This window comes from Protopterus annectens, chromosome 3.part0 (assembly GCF_019279795.1).
Source record: "Protopterus annectens isolate FY-2018-M chromosome 3.part0, PAN1.0, whole genome shotgun sequence".
Taxonomy (NCBI): domain Eukaryota; kingdom Metazoa; phylum Chordata; order Ceratodontiformes; family Protopteridae; genus Protopterus; species Protopterus annectens.
Window position 1 is genome coordinate 1925487762 of NC_056731.1, and position 16188 is coordinate 1925503949.

The 16188-nt window shown below is 38.2% G+C and overlaps 1 protein-coding gene across 1 annotated transcript in view; it reads left to right on the forward strand.

Moving 5' to 3' along the window:
• Positions 1 to 16188, forward strand: part of LOC122797185 (serine-rich adhesin for platelets-like) — an 801622-nt gene that overhangs the window by 312218 nt on the left and 473216 nt on the right. The gene's annotated exons all lie outside the window — the stretch shown is intronic.

Consider the following 16188-nt stretch of genomic DNA (forward strand, 5'->3'; position numbering starts at 1 on the left):
CAGCCATTCCATACAGTTGCTAAACTTCCATTTCTACATAGGCAAAGTGAGAGCCAAAATAAACTCCCTCCTCCTCTTCTGGGCCAAAAGGATCTCCTCTTTTCTATCCCAACCAGCCAAAGCAGCCATTAGCAAAGGAGCTCTCTATTTTCAACTCACAATGGGCTCCCAGTTTTTCTTCTGCTTCTAATAAAAACATTGTCATACTCCAGACTCTCTCTAACAGCATCGGACAATTCATTACAAACTCACTTCTCTGTGAGCATTGCTGTATCACCCTAAAAAAGCCAAGTAACTACCCATAAAACAAAGATCTAACCTATTTGTAGGATCTCAGCTCTACAAACTACTCCATCTCCACATGTTTACTTCCCTTGCAGCTAAACTTCATGAAAAAACTCCTCGCACAACCTGATACACTAGTCACAAGCCACACCAACTCTCATTACCCCTAGAATCAAACTCCACTGCACCGTACATGCTATCTCTGCTCAGGCACCTACTCTTTGGCAAGCTCTCTCCGTTGACCTAAAGGAAATCAACACTTACTGCAGATTCAGAATGCAACTCAAAAAGCACTTCTTCATCCATGCCAAATGCTCCTGCATTAACACAAGAAATATCACCTAACCTATCTCCTTTCTGTGTCTCTTCTCCTCTCTCAAAATTCACTGAAGATTGACCCACTCTTGAAACTAATGAATGTATTGTACATTGCACTGTGCTTGTTCACTAAAATGTATATACATATTTTTTTCTATGTAATTAATCTAAACTATTCTGTTATTGCTTACATTTCTGTATTTTTTTTTGTTTGTGAAATGTTTTGCATTTCACCCAGGCTAAGGCTGAAATTGGCCAATACTGATTAATGCACTACCCCGGTAAACAAATATAAATACATTTAAAAACAAAGTAAATCTCATCAGATATAGAAATACTTAAAATAACAAATACATTTTTCAGATATTGGATAATTCCTTACATGATCTGTACTGTTGGTGTTAATTTCTACTGGCTGGCTCAGATCTTTAAACATAAAGCCTCTTAGGCCCTCTTCAAAAGGAACCTTGATGATTGGATGGGAGATAGGAAATTCACCCCGGTGATCACGTCAGTCGCCCTGCTAGACAGGGGTCCAGGGAAGCAAATACTGTGGGAAGAAATAGCCAGGGAATTGTTATGGCTAGGCTTGTATAGGCCCTAGGGCTGATAGCCTAGTACCAACCTATGAAGATATGAACCTATAAAGTGAAAAGAAAGCACAAGGAATATTTGTAGCTGTTGTTGAATTACTACTTAGTCTTGAAAGAATAAAATGATACATTTGTTTTCTCATTATAAAACATTTAGAAACAGTTTGAATTTCCCTTGAAACTCAACAGTTTATACAAATAGTTTTGTTATTATCAAACCATACCAGAAGCATTACATGGTGCAGGTACATGTTACACTGTATTATACTTTATCACTGTCTGAAGGGTATCTCAAAAAAAAATTCTGAAATATGTTAAAGCAGATGTCATGTTTACATCACATATGATGGAGACTGGAAAGAAATGCAAACAGCTGCAATCAGCTGATGTAACAGCAGAATCTACTGTGATATTTTTCAAAAAAAAAAAAAAAGAAGATAACACCTGTTGTGAAAGGCACCTTGACAATTATGCAGCTTTCAAAAAAAATTAATCCAACTGTCTTTTCAGTGTATGAACATCTGTTGTAAATATGTAAAGTATTCAAACTTTATTTATTTATTTTAAAGTTATATGTGCGAAAGAGGTTTAAGAAGAAGTAATAAAGTGTGGGAAAGAAGGGTGGCTAACAAGAAGTTCGGCCTAGTGAGGAACAAGTGCATAACCAGTTGTTCTTTAGGTGGCTCTTTAGTAGGGTTTGAACTGTACTGGGTCAGCTGTGTTTAGTATGTCCTGGGGGTTAGAGTTCCATACTTTGGAGATGTTATTAGAGTATAGTAGGTCTCCAAAGCTGCTACTGGATTTTGTGACTTTTAATAGTAGTTTATCAGAGTATCTCAGGTTCCTGTTGTTGAGGTGTATTTGAATGAGATTGTGTAGGGCTGGACATTTGTCAGGTAGGTATACTATGATGTGGGTTAGGGTAACTTGTTTAAAGTTAAGAGGTTAGGAAGTTCTAACCATATGAGTTGTTAAAGAGCATAATATAAAACAAATTTGACAGCGCAGTTCAACCAAAACTGTTTAATCCAACAGAGCTTTCCTTTTCAAACAACCCTTCGTCAGTGTATACACCAACGAAGGGTTGTTTGAACACTGACGAAGGGCTGTTTGAACATTGACAAAGGATTGTTTGAACCTGAAAGCTCTGTTGGATTAAACAGTTTTGGTTGAATTGCACTGTCAAATTCATTTTATTTTATGGTTGTTTATTCTATATGTAGACTGTGACTTCACTCTGTACTGTATCTTGGTTTTACTTTGTTTAAGAGCATGACAGTGATGTGTTCTGTGGGGTAGGTTGGTGGCAAATCTGATTATCTTGTGATAGCATGTTTCAAGTTTGCTTAGGTCAGTCTTCTTAAGATTTGTCAGCATTGGGAAGGCATAGAACAGAGTAAGTAGTAGGTGCGGGTTTGTGCAATTGCTTGTCTGGTAGTGTTAGTTAGATGTGGTTTTAACCTATAAAGAGAACCTAGTTTAATGTGAGTCTTTGTGATTGCTTGTGATATGTGCTTGTTGAATTTTAACTTATCTTCAATAGTGATACCTAGTAGCTTGATTTCTTGGATGGGTTCAATGGCTGTTTGATTGGATGATATGAATTTGAAGTCCTGGTTACAGTACTGTTTTCTTTTTTTGAGGCATCCCCTTTTATTTTTTTTACTCATGTATTTTTTTTTATTTCCAAATAATTTTGTTAAACCATTCATAACATTTTAAACAAGTATTTACAGTATTTACAAACAGCCCGAGATTAATAATTAAAAAGCAATGATACATAACAGTAAATGAATGAAACCATTTTAAAGTTATCAGAGTGGGTCTGTTGGCAGTTGCAAAGTACCAATTAGTGATAAACCTTTTTTCCATGGGTTATTTACCAGCAGCTTTGCATGTGTTCTTAGTTCGTTAATTTTGATTTCCTTCAGTGAGCTTTTCAATAAAGTTAAAAAGTCTTTCAAGGTAGGCGTTGACTTTCAGTTCCATCTTCCAGTTATACATTTCCTGGAAATCGCTAAAATTGTCCATAATATGTACATGCTTGTTTTGTTCAGATAAGGGCCTTCATTAACATTCAATAGAATTAAAGCTTTAGATAAAACAAATGATTCATTAAATAATGCCTGAAGGAAATTGTGAATAGCTTTCCAGTAAGGTTTAATGTTAACACAATCGTAAAAAATATGGTTCCAGTCTGATTTACACAGCTGTTCACATCTCCAACATAGTTCATTAATGTTAGAACTAATTCTAGCCATTCTATCTGGAGTTAAAAGTATGTTGTTTTGTGATGCATGACATTGCTTGAAAAGATGTATCCCATTTTCTGTTTTTTAAAGTTAACTAACTTACATAAAAATAATTCTCCCTTATTTTAAGTAGCTGGTATATGACTGTGCCATAACAGTCATAAGTGTCTCTACTAAATAACATTATTTAACTATGCATATTATTTAAATTCAGATATGTCATTCAGCTCTGAGTCCTTTAAAGTTTTAGCATGCAAATCCATTAAATGTTCAGTGCCACACTTTAAAGATTACCTGCAAATTAACATACAGTTCTAGTACTTACCTTCATATGTAGCTTCACTCTGTTAAATTTATATTTGCCTCACTGGTCACCATAAGATAGCAAATTGGACCAATCTTCTCAATTTCATTCTGTCATTTAGTAGTGATGGTCATGCTTGTCATTATATAAACTTTATTTTACTGTATTATTATTTAAGCTTAGCTTATACTTGCTCAACCAACAGCCTGGTGGTTACTCATTAGCCTGCCAGGGGCGTCTCTGTGACCTGCCAAGCTCTTCCAAATTGGTAGCATAACTTTTGTGTTTTCTTCTCAAAGCTAGGGATTAATGGAATTAAGATCCCATAATTTCTATCTCCAAGATGAAAATATAGAAATTACTGTACCAACTTTGCAGGCTAAGCACTCTTGTACAGCTCAGACATTGAAACAATGGATTTAGGCACTGGTGTGGGGACCTTTACCAAATCCCAAAGGCAGTGGCACTATAAGAATCACTGCCTTGCAGTCAAAGAGAATGCTGTGGTCAGGCTACTGCAGACATCTTTGCTGGGAAGTTTTTTTTTTCTTTAATTTCTGGCAGCCAACAAGATTAAGGGTGTTCATAGAAGGTCTGTGAGGCTGTAGTAGTAGCAAGCTGAAATACATTACTCTGGACATTTTTTTCTTTCACTTTCCTGATGATCTAACACCAGAAGGATATATAGAAGCTGGCTTTTTTTCTGTCAGGTGTAGGTAGGTTAGCTCTAACTAGAAGAAAAGGGAAATTATTTGATTACTGTTAAATGATAACTCATATTTATATGGTTTAACACTTATGTGTGTCTGTGAGCAACACACTGAAATACATTGCTCAAAAGTATTTATATGAGGCCAGGTTACATGTGAAATCAAAGGGCAGTTATGTTTAATAGTTACATAACCATTGACATGTTGTGAGGGGTTAGTGTATATCTTTGAGAACAACAAGGCAAAGTACATTACTGTGGCATGTTGTATTTGTGACATGTTTGCATTCAAAGTTGGTATAGCCCATCAGAAAGGGCACATTTTACTGGGGCAGTATGAATTTGAAGGTAGATGAAGTTTGTGGTTCGCATATTTTTAGAAACACAGTGAAGACATAAGCCATATTTTGGTGTTCAAGTTGTTACTTTGTTGGTATAATTTCACAGTGTCTCTAACTGAAAGATATTTAGAGTAAAACCCCTGTACCACTTGGCATGGGTGGGCTTCATCCCCATATCCCTGCAGCTTTCAAGACTGCTGTACCTCAGGGTAGATGGAATACTCTAAGAAATGTCTGCCTCACACTTAGCCTACATATTACTTTTGGCACTGCTAATCTCACTTTTCCAGGGATTATAATTGCAGTCCATGTACTGTCAATGGGAACCATGCACAGATTATGTGCTAGTATTTAACTTTATCAGAACTTCTTAGCAGTTTATTCCACAAACTGTGTTCATTGTAGTCAGTATTTGATATCATCACATCATCAATAAAAGCAATGGCAGATCCTACTAAGATCTACTTGGGCAATTAAGTGCAGATAAAATACATATCTAGAGTTATGCCTTCATATCGTGGTGTCCTTTGTACACCATCACATTGTGATAAAACACATTTTAAAAGGACTGGTTTGTGAAGCAAGTCTTTCATCTTTATATCTAAAATTTTGGCTAAATCAGTAGAGCCACAAATAAGATTCCTCCTTTACCACAGCTCTTTGGTGGAAGCTGATGGAGGTTGATACTTTCAAGCCATCTATACAGTCAAATTTCAAATTATATCTCACTGGAAGTGTCCATATTTAATAAATTCCACAGACCTAATTAATCTTCTATTATACTTTGCTAAAAAAAATCACCATCACTAATAGATGTACTGACACAAAGATGAGAAATCTTCTGTGGGAGAAATTCCTAGCATTTCTTATACAGGAGTAAAATAAAAAGGGGTATAAAAAGCTACTGTGAAGGATATTGGTGATGTGTTGGGGTTAGTAATTGTGTCACAACTTTCTACAGCAGTGTATAATACCATGCTGCTTGTAATGTTGTAGAATAGCTTTATGTATGTATTCTTGCACACAGTTTTACATTTAATTAAATCATTTTTCTTTGTGAAACACAGTACAAAACAGGAATAATACAATCCAGGATGTATTAAAGGAAGCTACCATTTCTCAGGTGAATGAGAAACATGATTTTTTCCTCATTATCTTCAAAACCCCTGAAACATTGTGATATCCTGTAATACAGCACTTTCTTGTCTTGTGATATCCCTTAATTATGCACAAAACAACAAGAATCTGAAAAGGTTAATGGTTGACTGCTCTCTTTAGCTGTGATAACATTCCCCAATATTGCAATATGTGAACATGAAAAGCTTGTATCTTTTGTTTTACATTGTGTTTCCAGAGAATTATTGGAACTGTACCTTCAGAGACATCATTTATTATAGGATGTCATTGCACTTTGGATGAATTGGGCATTCTGCCTTGTGGCTCACAGCACATGCTTAGATAGGATGATGGACAATGGCTGTGTGAATTCAATTCACCTTATTGTCCATGAAGCCAAAAATAGCATAAGGATATTGCACAATAACATCATTATATCTTGATCAGCCACAGGAAAAATAATATTATTAGAAATAAACTGTTGCATGATAAAGTTATGGCACCCTTCAACTCTATATTGTTTAATAACATCACTCCTAAGAACTGAAAAAGCGTGATGTTTAGTCTGTCAAGCATTGCTTCATTTAAAACTGTTTAGTCTGGATTATCCATCAAAACATAATTTTCATGAATTGTTATATTACACTCTGCCCTATGCTTTGCAACCTCAGAGATAGTTATAATAGGGAAGGAATACAGGGGTCTTCCTTCCTTGGATTTTGTGGAGGGGAGCTGGTCATCAGTCCAATGATGTAAGCTCTAAACATCTTCATAGAAGCCATGCTGATGCATCAGTCTTGGCTGAACAGGCTTTAATGACATAGTCCACCCATTAGTGAATGAACAAATACCCCAGCATTCTCTAGGGGATATGCAATTTATCCAGTCATACTGAGTTCATGACTGAACGTGACACACGGTGATACCATCTGCTGAGCAGGTTATATGACAAATGGTTTGCTAGAAGCAACCTGGATGAAATCCAAGAAAATTTTCTCCCAACACTCCTGCCAGGGGACAACAGTCCACATAAGGAATACTGAAGCATCAGCATTTATCCTTGCACCATTTTAAGACACCCCCTGGGAAGACTGCAGTGGTTTGCTACCTGCTGTTGTGTCTGGTTTGTTAGTATTTGTACCTGTGGATGATGCATTTTCTGACTGCATACTGCTTCCTCATTGTTCTTTTTAGCTTTGACATTGGGATTACTTCCTGACAGGTAATTCTGTTACTGACATTCTCTTGGTTATGGCAGTGTTTAAACTGCAAACAATAACATGTTCATTATCTCATTTCCCTTTCACTGCTACTACCACTTTGGTCATATACCAGTTCATGTGGTCATTCACTGCTTTTGTAAGTCCAACATTGCTTTATGTGGGGAATTTAGTATGGTATGTAGTAGTGTCCTATCACATTAACAATGGCCATTATAATAAAGCATATAGCAATGGAATAAAGAATGTGAATTTAGTTATCTGCAAACCACACAAATTCTGACTGCAAAACAAGCAGCAACAGCTCAATAAAAACAATATTTGATGGCTGCAAATACAGATAAATGACAAAGATGCCAGCAGCACAATGCAAATTAACTTTTGTTTTTGGTAAGGGGGCTATACCATCTGCACTTTTAAATGGATGCTTAGCCCTCACCTCAGTGTAGGATGAATACCTCTTTTCTAAGAAAATGACAGATCTTCCACTCTTCCACACTATAAGATAGCATTTTAAAGACACAGTCTATAAAAATGGAGAGACTAATGTCGTCGAGACTCAGGATGTGAGGGAAGACTCAAATATTAGAGATTTCCAGAAGGGGACTAAGTTACGTCATCAGGTATTGAGAATTGTAGAAGAACAGTGGAAAAAGATGAAAGCTATCCTGAATGACAGAGTGACCAAGGTGATAGTGAATAAGAAGACATCCTGCAAAAGATGCAAAAGAACCAAAAAAGAGAAGAAAGAAGACAGTGACAGAGAGTGACAATTTTAAGACTTGTAAGGGGTATATGAAAAAATAAGGTTGAGATAGCAACAATAGTGGAAGTAAGGGTCTGGTAAGCCAGAAGGAACAGGACAAAGTTCACATCAGTTCTTACAACACTGAGCCCATAAAAGTTGAATTTGGTGAACATGCCAAGTGAAAAGAAAGAAAAGAGGCAAATAAATGGGTTTGTATTGTAAGCATTAGGAAAGATGAGCCTCTCTGGCATCTGAAACAACTAGCAGAATCCTAGTAAGGTATTTTACAAAGCATCTGAACCACCTTGCAAAGAAAGCGATGAGTGTCAAAGTGATGATATGATGTTACTTACTGGACTATAGTGATTTATTCCACATTATTCCATGCTAAAGGCTGAAAATACAGATAAAAAGACTGTTGAATGGGAGTAGGACAGCTGGGGGGGGGGGGGGGTTGGCTGTCACCACAAAGGGGGCTGGGAATGAGGATCTGCCTCATCTAAAAACATTTGACAAAGCATGTCCCATTCTCAGGCAGCAATACATGTTTTAAATGTATCTGATATAATGGGGGTGTAGGGTGTAAGTAATATCCTGAAGGAATTCATTGATAACATAAATGTGTGATTAACAGAGAAGAAGAATTGAGAGCCAATACTAAAATGATGTGGAATAGTGATGTGATAATCAGAACAACTGCAATCTAGACGTTCTGTAAACAAATGTTAAGTTTAGGTGCAGAGACGGAGAACATACAGCATATAGACAGATGTAGCTGTCTAAATTAGGGCAGGAGAATACATTTATGTCTGATGATTAGCATGAGTCTCTGCCCTGAGAAGTAAGCAAGGTCAAAGGCAGGCCAGAAGCTCGCTGGCAGTCTATGGTCATTCACTCTTAAAGGAAAAAGTTAATGCTGCCACTGTGAAGGGCACTCTTAATGTTCTGCCTACAGCTTTATCTTCAGATCTGGAGACCATTATTTAAATGAGCCAAGTATTTGTACAAGGTGATTCAGACAGTACTCAGTAAAATGAGGTTCTGGCATTTGTAAAGGATGATTCAGATACTTCAGGAAGCACTACTTGTTCTGGAATATCTTTGTAATAAGCATAGACTGAATGTCTTGAAGATATTCAGCCCTAAGGAAAGGAAAGGTGTGCAGGACAGAAATAAGATGGCCCACGTGTATGTTTCTTATGAGAGAGAAAGAGAGAGATAAATGAATGTAAGTTATAACTCTTTAAGTGAAATTAGCTAAGACATAAATGCCTCTGACTATTTTTAGTAAATTTAGGAGGCAATTCAGGAGTCAGTTATAGAAAAAGTTTGCAAGTGTGTGGTATGGAAGAACAGCCACTACAGGGCTGACCACCTGGCAATGTGAACCTTGACTCTAGATGATTGTCACTGTTGAAGTGCTACCCTGATGCCATGTGCAAAAATGGGAAAAGGGGTTGTGGTTGGATGGATGGATGGATGGATGGTAAGAGTGCCAAGCTGGGTTGTACTAATAAAGCAATTTTACTGTATCCCACGTTTAATTGTAAGTCATTAATAACTAGCATTGGTGTTTCATCACTGTGTATTTTCTGTATTTTGCATTTAAAGAAAGAGATTATGGTATGTTAGGATTTTTTCTTATGCTGAGACACAGTGAAGGATTTATTATATGTAAGATGACATGATCGACAGACCACGATGCTTTGCCAGAGATGGTCTGCACTTGTCGCCCTTGGGATTCTGGATGCTAGCTAAGGCTCTCGCCACCCCTATAGTGCCTTCTTTAGGCAAGGTTCAAATGACAAATTCACCACCGTAACAGATACAAGCAATTTAAATCTGAGGGTAATGCTATTCAATACTAGAAGCCTAAACCTCAAAATGCACTCACTTGAGGCACTCCTTAAAATGGAGAACATCAACATCTGTGCAGTGACAGAGACCTGGTTCAAGGCTCCCAAGAGCACCCCTGCATTACCAGGCTATAATTCATATCACACCTTTCGGCCACTTAACCTGAACCAAAACACTAAAGGCGGAGGCGTGTTCATATTCATTAAGGATATCCACACCTCCAGGCTAGTTGCTCAGCATAATGCATCCGAGATTATCCAAGTGCAACTAACTCTTGGCAAGACCGCAATCCAAATTGTAGCTTGCTACAGATCCCTCACCATGCCCCAGGATTCCTACTCCTAATTTCTTGATACATTGGAAAATATTAGGGTACAATCTAACACCCTAATAATGGGCAATTTCAACTACCCAAGCATTAACTGGGAAAATTACTCATGTACCAACTGTTTTGCTCAACGTTTTCTGGAATTCATAAATTCCAATGCCTTGGATCCACTTATCCACACCCCCACCAGGGGCAGCAATATCATAGATCTGATCAATACCACCATGGGTGACCGGTGTTCCACACCAGAGGTCAGTTCCTCATTGGTCAGAGCCGATCACAAGCTAATCACCCTAGACATCCACATCCCACCCCCACCCCCCATTAGAGAAACGACCGTAAAAAATTTCTCCAAAGCCAACATCACGCTTCTTAAGACAGAAGTGGCAAACTTCACGACACCCATGTAGACAAACAATAGAGGTATGACTGATGAATCCTACACAAATGCACTTTATAAGCACTTACACAAGTGCATGGATCATGCTATCCCTAACAGAACCAAGATGCTATCCCCCAAAAAAGGAAGCCAATGTGGTGGTCCCCTATCATAAACAAACTCTACGACAGAAGAAAGAAACTGCTGCAAAAAAGAATAAATTAACTCCCTGGTTAGTCTCAGTAAGAATCTCAGATCCCTAATAAAGTCCTCCAAAGCTAGTTATGAAAACAAAATTGCCACTGTTTCTAAAGACAACCACAAAGCATTCTATAGCTATGTCAAGAATCTCAATGGCAACACTCAGACCTGCTCTGAGTTACTGCACAATGGCAGTAAATATACAGAACTAACTGATATTGCCAACATCCTGGCAGATAGGATCAGTGCTAATTTTAACCCCCTCTCACTCCCTAAAGGGCTCATCTCTATACCAAAAGAATGCAAAGTTCCTTTAATTATGGCTGCACAGGTAAAAAACACACTCTCCAAAGCCAAGAACACAGCATCCATGGGACCTGACAACATCCCAGGCTGTGTTCTACATGAACTACAGAATGAACTGGCACCCAATCTAAGTACCATGTTCAATCATAGCCTCACCTCAGGCTTTGTTCCCACCGAATGGTGCACAGCAACAGTTATCCCACTCCACAAAGGGGGACCCACCACAGACCCATTAGCCTGATGAGCCTGGTCTGCAAGGCCATGGAACTTATCATCATGGAACTTATAAACAAAGACATTGGTAATCTCCAAACTCTGGACCCCACCCAGTTTGGGTTTGTAAAAGGCAGATCATGTCTCCTAAACCTGATAGACTTCTTTGAAGCAGTCACCAAAGCTGTAGATGAGGGTAAGGTGGTTCACACAACCTATCTAGATTTTGCCAAGGCCTTCAATACCATCCCCCCACTCTGAAATTATAGATAAACTCAGTAAACTAGGTATAAATCCCTATGTCACAAGATGGGTTGCCAACTGGCTCACTGACAGAACCCACACTGTGAAAGTAGCAGACTCCAAATCTGACTTCAGACCATTGACAAGTGGAAAACCACAGAGTTCAGTCGTGGGTCCTCTACTGTTTGGTATCTACTTCTGTGAAGTACAGGCTAACACAGAAGGTCATTGGCTAACTAAATACGCAGATGACTGCAAACTAGGAGCCATAATCAAAACTCCTAACAATGTGGACATCCTACAAAAGGGCCTCACTAAGAGAGATGCCTGGCATTAAAGCCATGGCCTCAAGCTCAGTGCCAAAAAGTGCATTGTCATCCCTTGTGGTAAAAACTCTGTACCCATGAACTACCACATAGGTGGTAGTCTACTTAACACCGAAAGTGTGATAAGAGACCTTGGGACACAGGTGGACAGTAGTCTCTCCTTTGATAATCACATCACCACAGTAGTCAGGAAATCCTTCTACGAGGCACACCTCATCACAAAATGTTTCTCATCCAGAAAAAAGAGGTAATTGTTCCCCCTCTACTCATCACTCATTAGACACATTATAGAGTACAATGCCTCTTTTAGTATGTACCTCACAAGACATCTACAACAACTGGAAAGACCTCAGAAATACCTCACAAAGAGGATTACCAGCCTCAAACACATGCCCTAAGCAGACCGTCTCAAAAAACTCCAGCTTTACTCCATTGCATATTGCCTACACAGAGATGATCTTTGCCTAACATACAAAGCTATGTCAAACCCAGAACTGTTGGACATGCTCCACTTAAAGAAATTCCTCCAAGCTACACGCTCTAGGAACCTAAACCTTGTCACCACAATAAACAGAACATGCTGGAGGGATAGATTCCTGTCGCAGAGACATCCTATACTCTGGAACAAACTACCTACAAACAAAGATCCTCATTAGCACTCTTCAAGATAAATCTTGATGATTGGATGGGAAATAGGAAATTCACCACAGGGATCATGTTTGTGGCTCTGCATGAGCAGGCATGATCTACCCTTTACAAAACCAAACTGTGTGGGATCCAGCATTTGGAGATTCCCTATATCCTTGTTTATTAGGTTCATGATGATGTGTTCCATAGCTTTGCATGCCAGACCCATCAGGCTAATGGGGCAATAGTTTCCAGGGTCTGTAGTCGCTACTCCTTTATGGAGAGGGATGACTGTAGCAGTCCGCCATTCGGTAGGGACAAAGCTTGAGTTGAGGCTGTGATTGAACAGGGCACACAGGTGAGGTGCCAGTTCACTCTGTAGTTCATGTAGAACACAGCCAGAGATATTGTCAGGTCCCATAGAAGCTGTATTCTTGGCCTTGGACAGTGCTGTTTTAAACTGTGCAGCAGTAATACTGGGTGCCTGGCAGTCTACTGGTATTGTGACTGGTCCTTTGGGGGGGGAGGGGTAAAGTTGGCACTGAATCTGTCGGCTCGGTATAGGAGGTACCATTGTGCAGTAGCTCAGAGCAAATCTGGGTATTGGCGTGGAGATTCTTTACATAACTACAGAAGGCCTTGTGGTTGTCTTTACTATCTGCACCAATTCTATTTTCATAGCTAGAGGGTTTGATGAGGGATCCCAACTTTTTGTTGAGGCTGATAAGGGAGTTTTTCCAGTCTTGGGACTTCACCTTATTCTGCATCAGTTTCCTCCTTCTGTTGTAGAGTTTGTTTATGGCAGGGGACCACCAGATTGGCTTTCTTTTTTTGGAGGAGTACATCTTGATTCTATTGGCTATGGCAAGATCCATGCATTTGTGTACATGTTCGTACAGTGCATTGATGTATGATTCGGCGGTCATGCAATTATTCTCCATTTGCATGGGTGCCGTGAAGTTAGCCACCTCTGTTTTTAGAAGCACAAAGTTAGCTTTGGAGAAGTTTTTCATGGTGGTTACCTTTGTGGGGGGATGGAGGGTGGGAGGGATGTGGATTTCCAATGTGATTAGTTTGTGGTCGGATCTAACCAGGGAGGTGTTGACTATTGGTGTAAAGCAATGGTTGTCTGATAAGGGATAGTACAGGGACAGGTGACTTGTTTGGATCTTGATGATATTGCCTTGGAAATTAAATAGGCCAAATAGAAGGATTTCTTAACTATGGTGGAAACATGATGATTGAAGGAAATAGAATTGTCCACATAAGCATACAGGTCTTTCGTGATTGTGTCTGTCTGATTAGAATTACCATTTATAACCTATGAGGTGAGGACTGATTTTTTTGCTGAATGATACTGCACTGCATTTTTTTGCATGCAACTTGAGACTTTTTTCAGTACACCAGGAATGTGCATATTCCACCCCTGGCAGGAGCTGTTTAGTCTCAGATGATGAGTAAATAACAGTGACCAGCTTGCACTCATCAACAAATATGGTAAACCACACTTGTGGGATACTGGACTGAATGCATGCAAAATAAATGACAAACAGGAAATGGCCCAGAACTGATCCCTGTGATATACCACTAGTTACAATGTTATGCTCATAAAGGGTATCAGCAACTTTCACTACCTGGGATCTATTGGATAGCCCCTTTGCAATTCAGCAGATAACATGTTGGCTTTCATTAAGTCTGCCTAATTTTTTTAACAATACCAGCATAGGAGCTAGTGTCTAATGCCTTGATCAGATCAATATAGGCAGTGTGTACTACGTGACCACTGTCCACAATGTCTGCAACCTTTTCAAAGAATCTTACTAGGTACTGGACATGCTATTCACAAAACCAAACTAAAAAGGATAAATTAAATTGCTTTTGTCTACATAAATGAGTTTTGGTATGATACATTCCATGATTTTACATATAAAGCTGGTGAGGCTAATGAGCTTTTAAATGTCTGGATCAGTACAGGGACACCCCTGCATAGGGAGTCACAGTAACTGCTGTCCAGACATCAGGCACAGACTTTGCAGGCAGGCAAAGGTTTAAGTAGAGGCTCAGATGGTGCATATTTGGCACTAATGAGAATTACTTTTAGTCCTTGACATGGATTGTAAAACCTGTTCAATGTGATTTCAGAGGGAACTAAATTTTCAGGGATATTAGGGCAACAATCTGGGTAGATGTGATACTTTTAGCAGTACATTTGTCTGCTAATAGCTTTTCTACAACATTGAGATTAGAATGTGTGAGATTAGATTTATAAAAACTAAAAGAAAACTCTAGCCAAGCTGGAATTTCCAGTGTGTGATTCCTCACACCTCTTGTATTAAAGGCATATGGGATATACGCAAATGAACAAAATGCAAAGTCCAAACCACAAAAGTCAAAAAGCACACCAGAGAATAATGTTCCAACAAGCCGATTTTAATATCCAAAAAAAATCAATGGTTAAGCACTTCTGTTTCGTTAATTCAGAAACTTCATCAGAACAACTAAAACCATTAGAAACGACATTATATATGTTAAACTACACCCCCTCCACTAGTAACAACCGATCAGCAGTGTAAAACAACATTCACTTTACATTGCCATTACTTTAAAGTTCCCTTGCATACAAACACATCATGAATCAATAAACCTAGAGAAGATACAACTAAAACTAAAATACAAGCATCTATAAATATTAAAGTACACTAATGCTCTGTAATGTGTATATTATAATATATATAATTAGGATAAAAAACATTTAAAAAATTCCCATTGTTTCTCAGTTACCAACATTATAAAAGACTATGTGGAAAAAAGTATGCATATGTGAAACAAAAGGTTGTGAAATGTATTTGTTTATGTCCATTTTCTATCTTTCTAATGCTTTCAATCTTAAAAAACATGTAATAGAAAAAGAATCATTCAGGCCGGGCCATTGGATGGCATTTGTTCTAAGATGCCATAAAGCTTCTTGTCTCTCTAATTGTAAAGTCCACGACCCCCCTGTTGGTCCTACTTCTATTACTTCAATTATGGAAAATTTAAAACTATGATTAACAAATTCCATACAATGCTTAGCTAAAGCATTTGTGTATTTCTTAATTTTGATGTCCCTTAGATGTTCGTAAATCCAAGTTTTTAATTTTCTCTCGGTTTTCCCAATTTAAAAACATGGGCATAATGTACAGAAAGCACAATAAACTACCTTTTCTGTACTACAAGTACATTTGTTGTTTAGTTTCACCTCTACGTTGTTAATCATAAATGTAGAACCTTCAACAATATAGGAACAATAATTGCAAAAACACATTTTTATTGTACCAGTGTGTGGTCCCCTTCTTGTTGTTTCTAAAATGTTTTTAAGACATCTACCCCACCGGGACACAATATTTGGCTTTTCACCCACACACTCTCTGATGTCTTTGTTGTTGGAAACCACCACCTAATTTTTGTATAATACATCAGCAATCTTCTTACTAGTTTTGCTGAAGGCTATGACAAAGGCACTTTTAAAATTGTTGTTCGTCACTTCCTTCACCTCCATATTACCCTCTCCACACTTATTTGCATTTAACCCATCTTGGTTTTTATAAGAAATTGGTTCAACATGAGAAGTGTCTCCAATGCAAATTCTTACATCCTGCATTCGAGAAAGAATGGGTTTAAAATAACCCCTCTCTCTCTCTTATTGATTACTTCTATCATAACATCATTTATTAGAGCTCTAGGATATCCTCTTTTTGAAAACATATTTTTTAATAATCACATTCACTCAAGAATGCATCAAAGGAGGACACCATCCATGCTGCTCTTACAAACTGACCCTTC